We start from the raw sequence: 9,460 nt of genomic DNA on the forward strand, positions 1-9,460 counted from the left end.
ACACATATGGGAAACATGACGAGATATTGCCCAAATTATAGGTAGATGTAATCGGTGGCAACAAGATGCCGACAAATGGAGCCCCAATCGAATTTGTTGCGCCAAACCTAGTGGAAGGAGAGATTGGATTAGCCATTGAAGAAGAAGACATTGAATCTGAGGTAAAGTTACAGGACTCGGCTTTAATCATGTATGTTATTGATAAGGAGCTGAGTATGAATGCTATTAAGCAATATATGATAAAGTTTTGGAATTTTGTTCAACTCCCTGATCTTTACTACCATGATGAGGGATACTTTCTATTGAAATTTTGATGCCACAAAGATAAAGATCTAATAGTGATGAGATGTCCTTACACCATACAAAATATGTCAATGGTGTTGAAAGATTAGAGCCCTGATTTTGACTTCAAAAGGGATATGCAGCGTACCCTACCAGTTTGGGTCAAGTTACCTAATCTCCCTTTACCTTTGTGGGGGGCTAGAAGTTTGGGAAAGATTGGTTGTGCCCTAGGGAATCCTCTATTCATAGATGAATGCACTGCAAACAAGTTAAGGGTGTCGTATGCTATAATACTAGTGGAAATTGATGTTACACATAAACAACAAGAGTACATTACTATAAAGGACAATTATAGAAATAAAAGGAAGCAACCATTTGAGTATGAGTGAAAACTAACTTTCTATGAAACCTGTCAAAAGGTTGGGCATCAGTGCAAACCCAAGGCTAAAAAGCAGTGACAACCTAAACCTACTTAGAAACTACCTAGCCAAGGTGAGACAAAGGAGAATAACGAGGAAGAAGAGAAAACTGGATGGGAAAATGTAAAAGTTAATGGAAGGAACAAAGGCAAGGAGACTCTGGTTTAAAACATCCAGGAGGACATTTCTTTTAGGAATGGATTTAAGGCCCTTATGATTGGGGATCCTGGGGGATCAAATGCAAGCCCATCATGATTATTTCCTGGAATTTTAGGGGGATAAATAACGCATGAAAGTGTCATGAGGTTATCTCCCGCCTCAAGAAGATGAATCTTAATATGGCTATTCTTCCTGAAACAATAGTTAAGCCTAATAATGCTAAGAAGGTGTTTAACAAATTTGGAAAAAAGTGGAAGTTAATAGACAACTATGTGAATCACAACAATGGCAAGATATGGATTTTGTGGGATGAAACTAGAATAAAGGTGATCGATCATGGCAGTTCTTCTTAGTTCATTCAATGTAGTATTCACTACCCAATGGTGACTTGAAAATTTGGTGCGCAACTATCTATGCTCTTAACTAATTGGAGCAAGGGAAAAAGCTTTGGGCAGACATATAACACATTCATAATAACATCAGAGATCATTGTTTTCTTATGGGAGACTTCAATAATGTATTGAGAACTCAAGATAGAATAGGAAGTAATGTGGTGCATGAAAATGATTATAAGGACCTCACTGCCATGATAGAGCAAGCCATTATGTTTGAAAAAGACTTTATGGGTGACCATTTCACTAGGACCAATAACCAATGAAATAAGATTATCTACTCTATAATAGACAATGTCTTGGGCAACATTAGCTAGTAGCAGCAAAGCATGGACACAACTCTCTACATCTTGAATCATGAAGTGTCCGATCATACCCTGATATGTTTGCAAGAGATTCCCCCAAGAAGAATCAATAGAACTCCCTTCAAATTCCAAAACATAGTGGTAACTAAGATGGACTACAATGATTATGTGTTGCATAGTTAGAATAAATCTTTTTTGGGAAAGCCTATGTATGTCATATGGAATAAGTTATAGAGATTGCAACCTGTCATCAAGGGAATGTGTAAAACTTTTAATGGCATAAACCAGTATTTTAGGGTAGCTAGAATTGACATAGCTTTAGCTCAATATAATTTACTGATGGATAAAATGAATGTCCAATTGATTGACAAGTTAAAAGAGTGTACAAAAGAGGTCCTTAGACTGAGTAACATTGAGGAGCATGTTTTGAAGCAAAAGTCCAAGGTGGACTGACTTAGATTAGGGGATGGCAATAATGCCTACTTATTTGCCTCCATTAAGTCTAAAAGGAGTCAAACTCAATTTATCATCCTGAAGGATGAAGAGGGAAATAATATGTATCACCAAGTGGAATTTGAGCAGGAGATAACTAGGTACTGCAAAAACCTCATTGGAATTGCCCAAAGTAACCTAACTGGTATATACATTGTAGCTTTGAGAAAGGGCCCTCATCTCAAGGATGATCATAGGGAAGCTTTGATTTCTCATATAACATAAAGTGAAATATTTGTTAGTCTCAAAGGGATAAAAGATATATCTGCTCCTGGCATAAATGGGTGTAATGCTAAATTCTTCAAAAGTTCATAGGATATTATCAAACAGGACCTCATAAAGGTTGTTAAAGATTTCTTTGAGAATAAGAAGTTGTATAAGGATATTAATTGCACCTTAGTGACTCTTATCCCCAAGAGAAACACATATGGTATGATTAAAGATTTCATACCAATATCTTGTTGCACATATACAGGATAATTTCCAGAGTTATGTCTAGGAGGCTTGGCAAAGTCCTTGGCTCCATTATTCATAGCAGTCAATCTGCTTTTGTTTCTAAGAAGAAGATCTATGACCATATTCTGCTAGCCTTTAGCTAATTAGAGGTTATAATGTCAAGAGTGGAGCTCCTAGATTTATGATCCAAATGGTTTTACAAAAGGCTTATGATACAGTGAATTAGGGGGCTTTGGAGAGCATCATGATGAAGCTTAATTTTCCCCACTAATTCATCAATTGGACCATGCTTACAGTTAGGATTGTGTCTTACAAGTTTCAAATTAATAGTGTTCACTCCCATGTGGTGGAAGCCAAAAGGGGCCTTAGACAAGGGGATCTCCTATCACCCTTTTTATTTATTGTTGTTATGGAACACTTACAAAGATTTTTTCAAAACCTTAGAAACCTGCCTGATTTTAATTTCCATTCAAAGTGTGAAAAACTTGGCATCATAAATCTCAACTTTGCTGATGATCTTCTCCTCTTTTCCAGGGGTGATTAAGAGTCAGTTGAGGTGTTGATGCAAGTTTTTGAAGCCTTCTTTAATTCAACTGGGCTCAAGGTGAATCCCTCAAAGTTTAAGGTGTTTTTTGGAAATGTTTCATAAGATGTGAAAAAGCGAATTCAAGACACTACTAAGTTCGCTGATGGATGTCTTGCTTTCAAATACCTTGGCATTCCTATAACCAGTAGAAAGCTCAACATCAATCACTACATGCCTCTGAAAGATAAAATGATGTACAAGATCAACCATTGAATCTATGGTCTGTTATCTTTTGTAGGTAGGACTCAATTGATCAAAAGTGTCCTCTTTGCTATTACCAATTATTGGTTGTAGTGCTTACTTCTGCCAAAGACTGTGATTAGGAAAATTGAAGCCCTCTTTAGGACCTTTCTCTGGTATGGTACTGACAAAATTACTAGAAAGTCTCTCATATCTTGGAAGAATGTTTACTCTCCCAAGAGGCATGGTGGGCTCAATATCATTGATATTGAGAACTAGAATAAGGCTTGCCTGATCAAATTGTTATGGAATTCGCATGGTAAATCTGATAGCATGTGGATCAAGTGGATCCACTGCTACTATATATATAATATGTATTTTATATATGTTATTGAAATGAGCAACATGTTTGATGAGTAGTTTAAATGAATAATATATTATTTTGGAGGTTTGTATGGATTGCATTTCCGTCATTAATGTACTTCTTAGTTGCAGAACCTTACAGAGACGCATCTCCGAAATTTTCCAACGTTTTGATTTCCAGAATCTGGAGATGCATCTCCGAAATTTATCAATCTGCCTTTTTTTTGCTTTATTGTCATTATGTTTTATATGTATAATGGTTGTGTGGTTTACTTACATACATTATGACTGATAACTAATATAGATTAAGGCACGAAAGAGTTGTGCAACATCCATCATTTTTTAGGGAACTATCTCGATCATCGTAGGCAATTGTCGTTTCTAGTTTGGTTGATGCAAATGCATAAATTTATGGGGCTCATGCATCTCCACCTTTGTCCTCCTATACGAACCATGTGTCACCTACAGAGGCACCCGAGCATCTGTAGGCACCCGAGGGGTTTGGAGGAGGCCTGTCAGATTTGTCGATGTTGCCTCTATACCTAGACCATAGTGCATGATATATATATGAGATAAAGAGGTAAAATTAATTTGTATTCACACTTTAAAATATCATTTTTGTTATAATATTTGAAGTTTTCGATGATGATTTATTTTTCTGCAGGATTGTGATGCTTTAAAATTCATCAACCATGTCCAAAAGATTTCAGGTCTACAACAGCCTAATGAGTAATGTTTCAGGATGTGATGCAACTATCTGGGTTGAGAAACTTGTGCATGATTAGTTATGTTACGATTAACCATGGTATGTTATCTGCATTTGTAGAGAGATGACACTTTGAGACGTCATCATTTCATCTTTCATATTGTGAGATGTCTATCACACTAGACGATATCTTACGCCAACTACATCTTTCGACCAGGGGGAGACTATTAGACCATGGTAGGATTAACAAATATGACATACTAGATATGATAGTAGACTATCCAGGAGCTTACCCCATGAAAGCCATAAAGGAGTTGGAAGCCACATGAGGGGCTCATGTTAGGTTTCAATTCATATAGAGGTTGTATACACATTAACTACATGATGCAAAGTAGGCTACTAGTGATGATGAGCATGTTATACATCACAAATCATACACTTTGAGAGAGTACATGTTGTATTTGGTTTACACGTTCACTTTTATGGACAAGAGTGCCACTTATGTAGATGTGGCCGACCTGTGATACTTCGATGAATTGGAGCGGATCCATGAGTACATCTGAGGATCCGCTTGTTTCCTCTACCTGTACTCCGAGTTATCTTAAGGTTTTATATGGAAGATAAAATATGTGACAGGTGTGCATCCCAGAAAATTAGTTGACCAACAGACGTATGAGATCGATGAAGCCTATTTGAGTATATGGATTCTTTAAATTCGGGTTGGCATGGAAACCGAGTATGGTAGGCTTAGAAAATCGGATATTTAAGTTGTCGTACACTAATCGGAATATGACTAGGACATAAAAACTACTAATCAGAATCCAGTTAAGATATCCGAGTAAGCAAGAAGGAGTCGATCTCCTATAAAGTCGAGAATGGTCCAATTAGTACAAGTCGAATCCGATGACAAGTCCGGGATGTTATTCAAATGAGTCATAAAGAACGGTTATAGGGTGATACATTATGGCAGAGAGTTATAATTAGTGAAGAGACAGACATTACATGGCAATTATAAGGGCGACAAACATTATTGATAACTGAATTTATGAGGGATATGGAAAGTCACACAAAATGGGGAGAAAATAAGAAAGAGACATATAAATAAGAGGATGTTTGGAGGATAAAAATGAGACAAACACACATAACAAATACCCCAACCATTCATTTTAGGCTCTCATTGACTTAGAACAAGGAAATAAACATTTTAGTGTTTTTTAGCAAGAACAACATGCATCATCATCACATTGTTGACGGTAATATTTATGTATCTTTTAGTATTTGCGTGTCATTTTCATAACACTTTTCCTACGTTCATTTATGCATCTTTTACTACTAAATAATATGTACCATTTTCATGCTTGCATCCTCCAACACTTCCCATGCATATCTGACTGGTCATGTGTTCCGACCTACACCGAGGATATGCCACATGCTTATACATTCATCCCACTAAGAGGGAACTAGTGAAAGAGTCGTATAGAGTGTATCTTGACCATCTGGTAGTATAGGATATACACTTTCATACTTATGTCACTCGCCATTATACACATCTCTTTGACGACATAGCCATATACTCAAGATTGTTGGCTTGAGGTTCACGTTTGACGTATCCTTATTTGCTTGATCGCGTCATGTAGCAATTCAATTACATGCAGTTTATTCATATAGACCCTTCTGAGTTTGCTCCTCCATATATGACACGGATAAATATGGATACCATATTTGTTGATTATCTTAATCATCTGGTACCAAATGGGGCACAAAGTACCATAACTTCTAACGATTGGAGTGTTGTACACGATTACATTTAGTGGTATTTTAGGGTGTCACATCCTTATATGATACTTGATGCTCCAGGAGATCTACCTACGCCAGTTCATCAGTAGATACTATAGAAGGATCAGGATAGGGTAGATCATGTTATTGATGTGTTTCTTAGATGTCGTTTTATCGTGGATATTATCTAGACACATATAGATTGAGGATTCTTTTTGGATGGCTCTGAGGTAAGAGACATTTTAGATGCCATAATAGGGGAAACATGTGAGGTAGTGCAATACAAGAGGCAACGTAGGAACAAAGGGGTCCGAGTCTGTTAAACACAGTAATATATAATGTTTGTATTAGGAACACTATTTTTGATTCTATTTTATTTTGACTTTATTGTGTACTCCAGATTTATTAACTTATATATGTTATTTTCGTATTATTCCGAAAGTGTGTGGTTTAATCTATACAAAATTGAAAATGATATTATAGATATAATATATTGTAGTATATCGTAAATTTCATATGAGCATCTCTAAGACAAAGGTAAAAAGTATTGTCATATGTGGTTTCGGAGATGCATCTCCTGATTTTGTCTAGTGTGAATACAAAGATGCATCTCCGAAACAATTTTATGTCAAAAATGGTGTTTCACTGAGGAATGCATGAGGTGTACATGGAGTTATTCCAAAAATGCATCTCCGAAATAAATTTTGGAAAAAACATGGACTGAGACTTTGTTGGAGCGTGTTTGAGTGAGGCGCATGGTGCGTCCGGATATGTATTTCCATAATCAAATGGGCAATTTTAGATTTTCATAGGATGTTTTCCCACCACTTAGGCGAGATTAATAATTCCCTAAAGTTTGAGTTTTCTTCTTAGCATCCAACACCCTTATGCTTTTACCATATTACCCTTTTGATTTTTTTTTAGTTTTATCGAATTTTAAAGAATTTCACGAGTTTTACCAGATTTTTGGGGGATCTATGAGTTTTTATCGGATTTTAAAGAAATTACTGGATTTAAACTAATAGATTTTTCAAATACACTATCGAATTTTTCAAAATCCTATGTGTTTTTACCAGATTTTTCAAATACACTATTAGATTTTTCAAAAAAGTATGAGTTTTTACCAAAAATTTTAAAAAGTCTATGAGTTTTTAACGTATTGTTAAAAAAATCTATGAATTTTTCCCATTTTTTAAAAAAAATATGAGTTTTTATCGAATTTTTCTAAAAAACTATGAATTTTAATCGGATTTTTCAAAATACACTAATCGATTTTTCCAAAACATTGAGATTTCATCGGATTTTCTAAAATACACTATCGGTCTTTTAAAAAAATTATGCATTTTTACCAGATTTTTCAAAATATATTATCGAATTTTTCAAATCCAGTAAAATTAATTTCGATTGTTTTGCCCATCAGAATTGAACCGCCAATGTTTTAAAAAAATCCAAAAAATTTCAAAAGATATATGATTTTTGGAATACACTACTGGATATTTTATCCAGATTTTTGTCTTAAGTTCTCACAATGAGTATTATTGAAGATGATTTCTTAATGCACCCCATATGCTTCTTACACACCATGCAAAAATATATAAGTGTCCATAGATTCTGGAGATGCATCTCCAGACACACCCAAAAGTCAATTAACGTTAAATTTTTTTGAAGATGCATCTCCGAAATATTTTTGAGGTTAAATCGCGGCAGACCCTTCTCATCCCTCATTTATCATTTTCATTAAAACCATTCTTCAAACTCTCTCAAAATTTTCTCGGCATCAGCTCAAAACTTAATCATTAAGGTTGTGTTTGAATTGATGGAACATAACATAGCAGAGCATAATGGAAAATGAAGGAGCGGAACGAAACGGAGCGGAATGGAATATAGATCCCATTCCATTGTTTGGTTATTTTGTTAAAAATGTCTCATTCCATCACATACACCCCAAATTGGATCAAACAAAAAATAGAGATTTAGATGAAATGGATTCCATCATGTTCCATTCCATTCCATCAATTATTTGCAAATCCAAATAATGGAATCTCATTAGTTACCACTCCACTCCATTCCATTCCATCTTATACCATCAATCCAAACATACCATAAGGGTTAAAGGAACTTCAATCATCATCTCTAACATCAGAAACAACATCTAAAACATCAATTTCTTGTAAGTTTTTTTAATTTTCGATAAATTTTTTATTTTTAGTGTAAATGAGTAGAAATCAATGATTAAAGAGTAAAAATAATATTTAAGATAGTTTAAACATTTTGTATTAGATGTTTGCTGGCTGAAAATGATGATCAAAACAAGTTTTTTTGACATTGTATGGGGTACATTGAGACCATTGATGCAACTTCTGAGTTGCAGGAAATTTCCGAGATGCATCTCCGAAATTTTTCAACGGTTTAGTTTTTCAGTAACCGGAGATGCATTTATGGATTTTTCTCAATTTTTTTATTTTTTATTTATTTTCTTACTTATGTTGTTTTCCCTCACTAATGATCTGCCTTACTTTAACTTATAAGCATAATGACTTATAGACAAGATAAATTGAGGCACATGGGGGTTGCTTAGCACGCATCCATGCGGCAGGAGAATAGTCAATAGGTTATAGAGGCTCCTGATCCCCCTGGGCAAGAAGAGCCATCTACTTATGGGGATCATACTTCTCCTTATGCCACTCAATCATCTTCTTATTCCCGTAGGAGATGAGATTCACCATGTGACGCATCACTCCCTCAATCCTCTCGCATACGTCAGGTTTCACTAGTGTCACCTCCTACTATAGATGTTGTTGATCCACTTCCACCTCATACTGCTGATGCTACTGATCCACTCCCACCTCTTACTATTGCACATGCATAACCAATGCCACCTTCGAAGGGTGAGGCTGCTACCCATGGTGAGCTAGAGGCATTTGGAGGAGGTCCCGTTGATATTTCATTACTGCCTTTATATCCAGACCATACTGTCAAACATATCTGGGACCGAGAGGTAGCCTTTGTTGGATTCGTTATTTTTTTACATTAATTTAAATTGATAATTTGTTGACACTGATTATTTATGACAAATTTCAGGAGCGTGATCCATAAAAGTTTCATGACCACGAGAGGAAGATTGTTGCATTGCCTCAACCGAATGAGGAATGGTTCCAGTCAATTTTATCCTCATATGGCCTAAAGGACTTGCGCATGACCAATTATACTACGATCAACCACGAGATACTTAATGCATTCATGGAGAGATGACACTCAGATACCTCATCGTTTCATCTCCCGTATGGTGAGATGTCTAACACATTTAACGATGTCTCGTGTTTGCTACATCTTCCGATCAAGGG

The sequence above is a fragment of the Lathyrus oleraceus genome, chromosome 4 (genome assembly GCF_024323335.1).
Source record: "Lathyrus oleraceus cultivar Zhongwan6 chromosome 4, CAAS_Psat_ZW6_1.0, whole genome shotgun sequence".
Taxonomy (NCBI): domain Eukaryota; kingdom Viridiplantae; phylum Streptophyta; class Magnoliopsida; order Fabales; family Fabaceae; genus Lathyrus; species Lathyrus oleraceus.